The 12,570-nt window shown below is 42.8% G+C and overlaps 1 protein-coding gene across 1 annotated transcript in view; it reads left to right on the plus strand.

Annotated features, from left to right (window-relative positions):
- Nucleotides 1-428: 428 nt before the first annotated feature.
- Nucleotides 429-12,570, plus strand: part of LOC111868698 — a 161,999-nt gene continuing 149,857 nt past the window's right edge. The window contains exon 1 of the mRNA XM_033753138.1: nucleotides 429-499. The gene's annotated coding sequence lies outside the window, so the exon portion shown is untranslated. The remainder of the gene's footprint in view (nucleotides 500-12,570) is intronic.

A 12,570-nucleotide genomic window follows, 5' to 3' on the forward strand; every position in this document is an offset into this window, starting at 1 on the left:
GGTTCTTCGTTGCACATTTTTTTTTGTTTTATATGTGTATAAACCTATAACTGCTTAACCCTCACAGTATTTTATGCACATGTATGATTATTGCATACCTTGTGATTCTTCCCGTCGGTTAAATAACAAGAACAGAAATAAGGAAGAAGTAAAATTTCTCGATACCAGAGTAAAGCATGTCGAACTTGAAACCGGTTACTTACGCCAATTTAGTGCTAGTAATAAAAATGTGTGGAGCCTGGTGCATAGGAACAGGGGCTTCTTTACATATACCACGTTGATCTTCACATATTTTATTGGAATACTTGTATAATGTAGGTATGATATTTAAGTCTTGTGTATTGTGTAAATATTTTTATAGTGTCATATTCCGTGGAATTTTTCTTGTAACTTAAAATTAATTCAGTTGCTTTCTCTTTACAGGTAAATAACTGGCTCAGAGATACGATTGGGAACAGCGTATAGGATAAGTCAGTTGAAGAAAGACACGAAACACTGGGTGAGTAGTTACAGAGAATGAATTTTAAAGGGGAGGGGGCATATACTCCATCGGAAAGAATAATGCTAATGTACGACTGACAGCAAGTTGATCTATTGTTGTGCCAAAATTCCCGGAACTTCCCAAAGGTCTACCAACTACATGAAGCGAAGATCCTTAGTATTAATTGTTACACAACACAACCCACGGTTCGTTGATTTTTTTTTTGATAAGTTAGGTCCCACCCAGCGGTCCCTACATGCTATATTTAAATATGCAATTTGGAGTGCTCAGTTTTTGTTCTTCGGTCGTCATGTATTGTTCGGAAGGAACGCACCGTTTCATAAGCTGGATCTCATATGAAAAGGAGTGAGGCACCTGCCCACACGGGCCTCCTAGAAAGAGTTGAGCCCAGTCACTGCGCAGCCTAAGTCAGTCAGCTGCATTCCACCTAGGCTCAGTTTTGTCAGAGGGAGGTAATATGAAATTTTCCACGGCGGAAAAATTCCAGAAACTCAGCGCTGCTCAGTATAATATACCACTGCCATGTCTGTTTAGAAGGAGCCGGAATAGCTCAGTCGGTGTAGCGACGAGTTACGGGCTGGACGGCCTTGGTTTGATTACCGGCAGTGTTGAGACTGCCTTTGGGGCCCACCCAGCCTCCTATTCTTTCCCCGGGGCTAAAGCGGCCGTGACGTGAAACTGACCACAGACCTCCGTGTAATATCCATGTCAAGAATGGCGGAGCTATGCTTCCATTCCCCATACGTCTTCATGGCGTAGTGCTTAATTAATTGAGCAGAGGAGCAGCTTCACCTTACCTTACCATAGCCCTTCAGAATTGTCTGAAATACGGTAATTTAGCAACGCTTTAGTTTCAAATTGTGGGCTCTGGTGTCTTATTCAGACACGAACTCTACAGCCATAGCGTGCCAATCTTTATTTGGATTGCGTTCTTCTGGTAAGCGTTGAAATATAGTTTAGTGAATGAGTATGACGTTTCGGAAGAACCTGCTGCCTCCAGCTTCAGAATACTTTTCTACCGTAAAGATGAAGACCACAACAAATTGCTTCTAAATGTTGGTGCTCATCTACCAAACTCACGACGAACAGAAGACAGTAATCTTAATAAAAACTGCCATGAGAACATCGAAAGCCACAATATTTATTGAGACCATATCGTGACCATCTGCTTCCTCGCGGTCCGCTGTTTGACTTCACTGTTTATACTCTGGGTTGGACACATAACACTTTTTTTTTGCAGTCGAGAGGGGATGAATCACGCTGACCCTACACAAACAGCAGAAAAATCCCAAGAGCTATACTTTCCCTTCATTGGCATGGACGCTAAATTCTGACGTAATGTTTGGAACAGGGGTGGAAGTTTCCCTCCCGCTTCCGGTGGCGCATAGCAGGATATTTCATGATGTACGGCCTCGTATGATATGGCATGAGGTAACGCTACACAGTTTCTTACCACGTGGTCGGGGTTTGAAACTCAACAAGAGGATTACAATGAATTCTTCAGTACGACTTCTGAATGTCATAACTCTAATCGAAACCTCAAATGAACTACGAGGGAATAAAGACTGACGAAGCAGGACGCTAATGACATCTATCCTATGCGACAGCTATTAATCCGCGGACTTTTGCCTGCAGACTTCTAATCGACTTAGCTAAAACCTCAGCCTTTCAGGTGTTTTATCCTTCGAAACATCGTGCACTGCGTCTTGTTCCTGGCCTCAGCATATAAGATTATTATACAGGTTGACCTGAAAGTCAGTTAACTGATTAGTAAAGTGATCACTAAAGTATTATAGCGTGTAGACCCGTTAATAGGTAACGACCGCGAAACACACATGTTCCCACGGCAACGAATCCACGCGTAACAATACAGGAAATGTTGGAAAACCGTGTTTTCTGCGCGGGTCGTGCCGAGATATAACCGAGACAGTTTTAGAAGTTAGTCTTTGAAGCGGAGACTAGGAGGTTGGTGTGAGGTGGCCGCCAGTCTGGGAGTTAGCCACTTGAAGCAAAGAGTTCAGTCGCGGCGTATTAGCCAGAGGACAACGATGTGAGCACGGAAGCTGAAGAATCTCCACTGTTAGAAGCTGTTGCCAGGAAACGAATGATGGAGACTGTAACAGACTGAGAACCGGTGAGGCTGTTATAGTTACTTGTAGTTTCGAATGGTCTGTGTAAGTGGTCAATAAATCGAGTCACCAATCCAAACCCCGTCTATAGTCACTCATACACGTGAGAGTATGTTATAAACTTTTTGTTACTTTACTGAACTTAAAAAAATGATTGAAATGTGATCTACCTCATTCAGTGCACAGCTCAACAACCATCAGATTCCGTTCAACAGATTTACAGGTTTAAATATGAACATCCGCTTCAGTACGAGATGATTCTTGAGATGAACTAACTTTTGTGCCACTGTGTACGTAACGCAATGACGTGTGGTGAAACATCGAATTTCTTTGACGGTTTCCTTCCTCATCATTTACAGTGCGTTACTTGGTTATCATCCCCAACATTCGACGTTATAGAACCAGGGCTCGTGGCAGCATCATTAAGCAGTTAATTGATTAATTTAGTCAGATGGAAAATGTACCTCAATTGTGTAATGAAATTGGCCACTTCGTTGACCTACCCGTCTGTAAGGTATCTCCTGTTATCCAATCAGCGAGTTAGTCACAGTGACCTCTCTTGATATCGTTGAAAGCGACCTCAGTTGCAGAGTTCGCTCGAGAGTGGCTTGATGGATCTTGGACAGCACTTTCAGTAGGGGATTCAATAAGAAAAGTAAAGCAGTTTCTTTTGCTGTACATTCTGCTGATTTCAGGGAGGGAAGCTGCGACATGTCCGCTGTAGCGTTATTAACGCGACAAATTAAATGTCACAGTCTGGGCTTCATTAATCTGTTATGGCGTTAATTACTCGGCAAAGGCTCTGGTCAGGATATTTGTATCAGTAATTCTGCGTTAGCTACCACTGATCCAATACATTGGTCCGCTGATGCTCATAAGATGGAGCATGACCCATAGAAGGCAGTAATAATAGTGCTCTCACATCTCGTTTATTTATTTCCCCATGTTATTTGGAAGAAGTCAGCAGATTCAATGCCAAATTTTGAGAGCTATTTGAATTTGCATTTATAATATAAATATGGACGATTATTACTAACTAACTTAAACTAAACTCCGTGGTTTTAGTCCGCAAGCGAACTATACCGACCGAGCGACCGCCCCTTGTCTGCGAAGTTAGTGCCAACATTAGCAGATAGAGGGTGTCGCGTGGTCAGCGCAACGAATCCCGACGGCCGTTAATTTCGGTTTTCTACACGCTGCTGCCCTTAAGCCACAAGTTTATTCTCGGTGTGTACGGACTACGAAACGAGTTTGTGACCCTAGTTATGGAGGCTTAAACAATGTATTTTGTTTCAAGTGAATATAACTTGCATGCTACAATGTCAGTGTTCCTGGTCGGCTTTCACGTAGACTGGAACTCTCCAAATCTGTTGCGCAAGTCCAGCTCTTCCTACCACGTTCGTTTTTTTTTTCTGAAAATTGTGACTGGGGGAAATCTTGGTTACGTTTAAGCCCAACATTTCATTTATTGGGACTTTTTGAAGCTATTTTGGACTACTCTCACCACCGCTGGTGTGGTGCATAGGCATTGGGGCAACTTTCTTGTTCTGTTACCTCTATTATTTGACTTTCAGGTTACGCGACGGCACTTCTTCCATTTTTTCCGTATCCTACTTTTTATAGAGCCGATCGCACTGACCACGCGGTCTAAGGCACAAAATATTTTCTACTACTATCTATCTATCTATCTATCTATCTATCTATCTATCTATCTATCTATCTATCCATCTATCTATCGCTCTTCTTAATCCTATACACATTCGGTAGGACACCTTGGACGGGGGATCAGCCCGTCGCAAGGCCGCTTCCTACACACAGAACAACACAAACACGCAATAAAACACATACATCCATTGCCTTGAGTGATATAACCCACGACCCCAGTGTTCGAGCGAGTGAAGACAGTTGATGCGTTAGACCGCACGGCCACTGTGATCGTCCGTTTAAATCCAACACGAATTTGATCATCCTTCATCACGCCCATGGTCGATGCCAATCGGTACAAAAGTGGTGATGTGAGAAGTAAGTACGTTTCCTCTATGGACACTTACTCCAACATATGGCCGCGCTATAGCTCAAGCTGTTAGTCGCTGGCTTCCCACCGCGGCGGGCCGGGTTCGATCCCGGGTCCGGTCAAGTGGGATTTGTGGTGGACAAAGTGGCGCTGGGGCAGGTTTTCTCTGAGTACTTCGTGTGGGAAGTGATAATGTAGGGGCCCTTGACTTTGGGTCCGGACAGGACATCGGAAGGTGTCCCACGTTCGGTTTCCCCTGCCAATCTTCATTCCACCAATTGCTCCACAATCACCCTCACCTATCATCTGGGGCTGGTAACAATAGGCCAGAAGTGGCCGCAGTACAAGGGACTTGGTCCCACCCCACTAGCAATAAAAAACACTCCAACATACGCAAAACAAAACACTGTCTCCAACAAACCATCCACATTTGTTGTACAGCATTGCTATAAGTGTTGACAGTCAGACTATAAGACGCCGCCTGTAGGCAGACTAGCCCGGTGCCACATGGCATGCAAGTACACAAGGCTTGGGTCAGATTAAGATCGCTGCCCCCAGATTCCTAGAACACAGTCCGCATAGTGGCAGAACATAAATTGAAATGATGCCGAAGAAACGAACAATATTCAGGCTACCGAGAAAGTCGAGTATAATTGGGGCATCGCACGCGAATCCCCGTGATGTTTCATGGTAGCATTTCAAGCAGTCGAACATGCAGCACAAATTTCGGAGAAGGGACAGTACACATGGAGCAATTAAAGAGATATTGTGTAACGGCCTACATTAATGTACACATTAACACTTCCATACATAATGCTGAGTAACGTTCAACGATATTGTTTGTTTCGTAATATAAGGGGGTTAGTTAAAAATGGAATAGAGGTAGTTGTTACGTAAAGACGACCAAGCCCGCGCCATAGCTCAAGCGTTTAGTCGCTGGCTTACCACCGCGGCGGCCCGGGTTCGATTACGGGGCTGGTCAAGTGGGATTTGTGGTGGACAAAGTGGCGCTGGGGCAGGTACAAGGGACTTTTTTTAATTACTAGTGGGGTGGGACTAAGTTCCTTGTACTGCGGCCACTTTTGGCCTATTGCACCAGTCCCAGATGATAGGTGAGGGTGATTGTGGAGCAATTGGTGGGATGAAGATTGGCAGGAGAAACCGAAGTACTCGGAGAAAACCTGCCCCAGCGCCACTTTGTCCACCACAAATCCCACTTGACCAGACCCAGGATGGAACCCGCGGTGGGAAGTCAGCGACTAACCGCTTGAGTTATGGCGCGGCCTTACAAGGGACTTAGTCCCACCCCACCAGCAATAATAAAAAAAAAGGCGACCAACGCATGCGCACTTGTATTCAGGTTAGGGATGTCGGTATATGTGAGTGTGTGTGTAAATGCTTCTGTATTAATTTGTGTTCAGATTCTTACGTCGAAATTTTCACACCTTCGTCAACGTGTGCACGATTGCGCATGCGTAGATATGAGGGGGGGAGCTGTAAAAAATTTCTGAAGTGGAAAACTGATGTTTTCGTGCGAATTGAAAAAGAAGGAAGCAAATACACCGATAAGTGTAGAGAAGGGAACGCTGTATTCCTAATTTTATTTACAAAATTTAGTTAGAGGGACAAATTTATAGATCTGTTTCTATTGTCCGCATAGAAAATTATGAACGAGATTAATTTCGTTGCAGTTATACGTTGCTCTCACGCGGTGTAGATTTCATACCAGTGAATAGCAAATATTCCAGTGTCAGAATATTTTATCTGTGATTGTCCAGCCAGAGGCATGGGATTTTAGAATTAATTAATCTATCCAATATGATCAACCAGAAAGTCTGACTGATGGCTGGCGCTCATGAAGTTGGAATCGTGACATGTTCATATTGTGTTGAATGTGATAAGTCATGGATCTCTGCATTGTGTGGGCTTTCGGAAATTATTGGGAAGTTTTATGATACAGTCCCACTTACTTCTCTAAACACCAGCCCTGAAAACAGTTTAGAAGTCAATATTTATTACGGAACCAGGAAAAAAGCAGTCATGAGCCTATTAAGTGAAGATTTTATTCGTATTAAGAACAAACCTGCAATAAAATTTGGTTATTTTATCGTTGCTTCGTTTAAGCTTTATATTGTCACGTATAGAGGGGTACGCGTGACGAAAATAATGGGCTCTAAATCCGATGAATGAATTTATTGGTGTTCCTTTACAATTACACTCAGCTCTAACAGCTCACAATCAATGACTGTCTACGAATCGATCAATTCCTTATTGGACCACTAGTGTCTTCCATCCTGCTATGACGAACGAAGAATTCCTGCTCACACCTTGAACTGCCTTGAATGATATGTCTCCCGAAAGCACACTAATATAACACACGCAGTCACAGGAGCAAGACACAACATAAAGCACAATACACACAAGATAATAGAAAGAGTGCTCCGACAGAAGAGATTAGATGTGACTCGAGAAGTGAGATACGACGTAGGAAAAATCCTGAACAATTTTAATATTTTTAATATTTATCAGTATATATGATAAATATATATTTTAATTATTTTAATATGACGTTTGACGTTAATCAAATAAGCACCTGAAGATGGCACTTTTGTGCCGAAACATGTAGTGCGGGAGAAAGGAGTGAGGTAGATAAATGTATGCACTAAAAGACGGTGAAATAAACCATGGACTTAAATCAGTGCAACAGGACGCTAAAATATAACACTAATTCACTTCTGACCCCCGACTTAACTTTTGAGCTGACGGTTTCTCAACTGTCCTCCTTTTATCCCTGCTAGGCGGCTGGGATAGCAGTCACCTCTTTGAAGAGTTCTGGTGTTCACATCCGTGGTAACAGTCTGTTTATATACGCGTTGTCACGTGAACGTGTTTACAATTGTAACAATGTATTCACTGTTCCTTGTAGCGGAAGCACGATTATTGAAACGTTCGATACCAAGCAACCGAAGTTCTATAGTTGACTGTGTTAGGAAATGTGTTTACCGAACCGTTGCCTAGCTATGCACGTTACAAGTATTTTTGCAGGAGAGAGTACTTGAAATATCTGAAGTATGTTAACGGCGGTTGTACAGAAACGTATTTCGGTTCATTCCAGATACTGCTGGACTGCTTGTTTGAAATATGTGCTTATTCGCTTTAGATACAGGCGTATTAGCACATATTTCACATTAAACTAAGAACAGGCTGTTTCAAACGATAATGCTCCTGGCTTAAAAGGTACGCAGTTCAAATCTCGATAGAGACCTTTTCTTGAGGTACGCCAGGATACTTGTGACTTCTCGCAGCTATGACAGAAAATAGCATGTGATGATGCCGGTACGTAACGTACGTGTTAACTTAACCTAGACTTTATAGAAATGTCGCGGATGAATACAAAAATTGGGTAGTAAGTTGTCTTCTGCAGGTCACGGTAGCCTATCGGTCTAAGGCATGCACTGTCTTCGCTCACTCGGAAGCCGGGACCGTGGGTTTGAATCCCACACAAGGCATGGATGTTTGGTGTATGTGTATGCGTTTATTCTGCGTTTGTGTTTTCCTGTGTTTATGTAGAGGCATTGTGACGAGCTGATCACACGCCCAACGAATCCTACAGAATGTCTTAAGAGCTAGTAAACCAAAGTGAAACGGAGTTTCATGGAGGTAGGCCAAGGCCCAAATTGCGGTTGTAGCGCCAAAGGAAAGAAAAATGTCTTCGACGCTATGTACTCTGAGTTACTGACAGTGTCGTTAAATAAACTGCAAATAAATAAATAAATAAATAGCAAGAAGTCTGCTTTATACTACTGATCCTGCACGAGTGCTGTGAAGATAAATTAACAGATCTTTATTAAAATATTAAGACGTATAGATGAAAGGAGTATGCTTTATTTCGACACTCACTGATGTAGCAGACATAAATGAACCTCTAAATAAGTACGAATATTTTTGCTGGACTGACCTTAATATCATGTACAGCGCGACAGGACAACTAACAACAGTAGATTCGAATCGTAACATATATAATCAGGGTCCAGTGCTGTGCAGTAGACTTTTATTGGACACTATTTCTCTTGAAGAATGCTGTCTTCTGGGATGTGGCGCTGTGTAGATCTAGTGTAAACCAATGTTTCGGAGGAACGTATCACCTTCTACTCTGAATATATAGGCGATACTTTCCTCCGAAACATCGGTTTACACCAGATCTACACAGCGCAACATCCCAGAAGGCAGCATTCTTCCAAGTTACCGCCGTGAAAACCTCAGATCTTACTATTTCTCTTATTTGGCTGTGCATCGTTTTGCACATTTTACTATAGGCATTTACTTTTCTGAAACGTAGATATCTGAAACAAGCCTCGATAGATCAGTGGGTATAGCGACGAACTACGGGATGGAATTTTTGGGGTTTGATTCCCGGTAGGCGTAAGAAATTTTTCTGTACTTCACAGCATCCAGACCGGCCCTACTCCAGCAAGTCTCCTATCCAGCGGGTACCGGGAGCGATTTTCCTGGAGGTAATGCGCCCATAGCTTAAATCAGACCACTCACCTCCATCTAGCACCTAGGCCAAGAATTGCGGAGCTATACCTCCTCTCCCCCATGCCTCTTCATGCCGTAGTCCAACCCGCACGCTCTCAGAGAGGTATGTTTAGCAGAATGAGTTTGATCTCTGCGGGTAAGAGAACATTGCGAGTAATATGACGATATGGCCTCTGTTTTATCCTTTCGGGCGCCATTTGTTTCCAGGTGCAGTAGTAGCGGCAGGATTTCCGTCGCCTACAGATTGACTCGCTTTAAAAATTGATAGTGACCGAAGTTCACTGTTTCACTCGGTCAAATCGATGGAGTTCTGCGTACCAATTCCAACCTACTTTTTATTCCTGGAACCCAAACTTGGAAACTTCGTCGTGTCACTTCCGAGCCGAAGCTTAAGACGGCTTTCCGCCGCTACCTAATAACGTCGCATTTAAAGCTTTACAAGTGCCGAAATGAAACCTGCCTATCGACTCAGTAGGAGATTTGGAACGCGCAAGGAAGGAGGATCAGGTCTTTGAGAGAGCAAAGAATATTAGGCCGTAGTCTTTACTTTTCTTCAGCAGCAGTATTAGATAGGCCGCACACCGGCGTACGTCAAGATATGTAACAGTCAAGACACGATGTCTGCGACATGACGCAAAGAAAGGAGCACAGTTGAAACGAAGGAGATTATGAAAACCGCCGCACGCCTGTTGAGTCATCATGTTGACAAATTACGAATGAAGCAAGACTGCATCTTTTGTCTCATGTCTTGGTGCTTGTTTTGACGCAGTTGGTTTCCGGCTGCCTTTAAGGGATATGATTGTTTCGACCAGTGTTTTACAGTTCATATTAAGTTTCCTACACACCGCGATATGACTGGAATGAGTTCGGGGGCAAAGATGTCCTGTGAAGGAGTTTCCTGCATCAGTACTAACTCCAGTATTAATGGGGTCTCTGAAAACCTCTGGGGTTTAGAGAAAGAAGATACTTGAATTCGTCTCTGCCACAGAGATGAAGACATTCATGGAAGTTTCTAAGTCGTGTATTCATGTTTTGTTTTGATGATGAAGCTCACAGTTTAACACAGTTGTTACTTCAACACTGGGATCGTGGGCCGGGAACAAATCTCCTTTCTTCTGTGTTTTATTATATCCTGCATAGTTACAGACGTTGCGATTAATCGTTTGCCTAGCGAAGGAATTCTGCATATGTCGTAAAGATTGGGATTTCGTCAGAATTAATTGTGCAGTGGAAGAAGCCAGAGGGTCTTGCAGGAGAAGAAGAAGAAGAAGAAGAAGAAGAAGAAATGTTTACGATACATGTTCTCATACAGAACTAGTGGAGTTTATCGATAAAACGCCTGTCTTGCAGCCTGAAGAGTTATAGATCACATCAACTGCAACTGAGGTAAGGATGAACGGTTGTTTAACCCGAGGCTTATGTGTGTTTATTTAAATGTTATGTGATAGTTATCGTGTAGTAATATAAAATACGCACGCGCGAACGCAGCTGTACATTCTAAGTGCGTAACGTGGTTTGTGGCGAAGATTGTACGCAGGCCTTTTCTGCTGTAATAATAAGCCTACCGCAGTATGTGCGTCAGTCTGTTTTTGAGAGGAATATGTAAATACGGTAATATGAATACAGTTGTGTGTGTGTGTGAACCGACACAAAAGGTTGCTTCTGTCAGTTATGTAGTGCCGGAACGCGTAGCTGTCCACTCACCTCCAACTAATGCCGAGGTCAAGAAAACTTGGATATATACATGCATTCCCAAATACGCCTTCGTGGCGTAGTACTTAAATACAGGGCTGCCATAAATGATTCATTCGTTTTTAAAACGCTATATTTTCCAAAGTATCACACATACAGATATGATTGATATATAAAAAGAACCCTAAACTCACCAAGTTTGTAATATCTGCACCAGTTGGCAGCATGAGTTCAGTGCCTTTNACGCGTAGCTGTCCACTCACCTCCAACTAATGCCGAGGTCAAGAAAACTTGGATATATACATGCATTCCCAAATACGCCTTCGTGGCGTAGTACTTAAATACAGAGTTGCCATAAATGATTCATTCGTTTCTAAAACGCTATATTTCCAAAGTATCACACATACAGATATGATTGATATATAAAAAGAACCCTAAACTCACCAAGTTTCTAATATCTGCACCAGTTGGCAGCATGAGTTCAGTGCCTTAACAAAATGGCGACAAAGCAAGAAAATAGTTTCTGTTTGTTGGAATATGCGAGATGTTCGTCGGTTATAGCAGTGCAACGCGCATTCAAAAGAACCGCCATGTAAACAAAGCATTTTGCGGTGGTATCGGCAATGTTCGTCGCTACCTAAAAAATGAACTTCGGCATCGCTGGATTGGGCGTTGGTGAGGATGACGTAGCTCTGTTCACTTGGCCTCCCAGATCACCTGATCTAACGCCTTGTGACTTCTTCCTTTGGGGGTACATTAAGGATCGTGTTTACGTACCCCCACTGCCAAGAACACTAGTAGAGCTGAGGGAACGCATCGATACTGCAGTGATGACCATTGATAGGATGATGGTACAAAATGTGTGGAACGAGCTCGACTACCGCCTGGACGTGTGTCGCGTGACCCAAGAGGCACACATAGAACATTTGTAGAGTGTGAAGAAAGTTGGTGAGTTTACGGTTCTTTTTATATATCAATCATATTTGTACGTATAATGCTTTGGAAAATATAGCGTTTTAAAAACGAATGAATCGTTTATAGTAGCGCTGTAGTTAAACACGGACAGTTTTACATTTTATCTTAGATATTAGAATTCTTGCTGGAATTCCAAAATTATCTCTAAAAAAAGAGAGGACATTCTCGGTCCCCCGACGAATACAAAAGTACTAGTATCTGAAGTTGGTGGAATTCAGTAGAAGATTTTCCGTATATACAAGCATAACTATTCAAGAGAGAAAGACGGAAGAAGGTTAAAGCAGGTACTCTTCTTTGAAGCACGTAGGAAGATAAACCGTAGAAAGAAGCATTCTCTCTGAACCGATAAAACTCCTTTCATTTCTGTCCTGTGATGCGTACGCAATGAATGCGGCCTAGAAGCAAATTAGGTCGGCTGTGCTAAAAGTCAGATTCGTAGCGTTTCGAGAATTCTAAGCTTCTGGTGCTCAACTCGCCCCGAGTCGATCCCCCCAAACGTTTGTTTCTGTGTGGAGTCTGCATGTGAAAAGAAACATTGATTAGTTTCTATCAGGAAAAGCGCTTATTAAAACTTGGCGCCTATCTTTGTAACGCAAGGAATGGAGAAACTTTCCGGAAACGGAAATGAAATTTAGACTCCAGAAATGTATATCTTTCTTGCTCATGTCTCTTGAAATGAAATTAAACCCCATCGCGATTTTCCTAGAAATATACATTGT

The sequence above is a fragment of the Cryptotermes secundus genome, unplaced genomic scaffold (assembly GCF_002891405.2).
Source record: "Cryptotermes secundus unplaced genomic scaffold, Csec_1.0 scaffold1184, whole genome shotgun sequence".
Taxonomy (NCBI): domain Eukaryota; kingdom Metazoa; phylum Arthropoda; class Insecta; order Blattodea; family Kalotermitidae; genus Cryptotermes; species Cryptotermes secundus.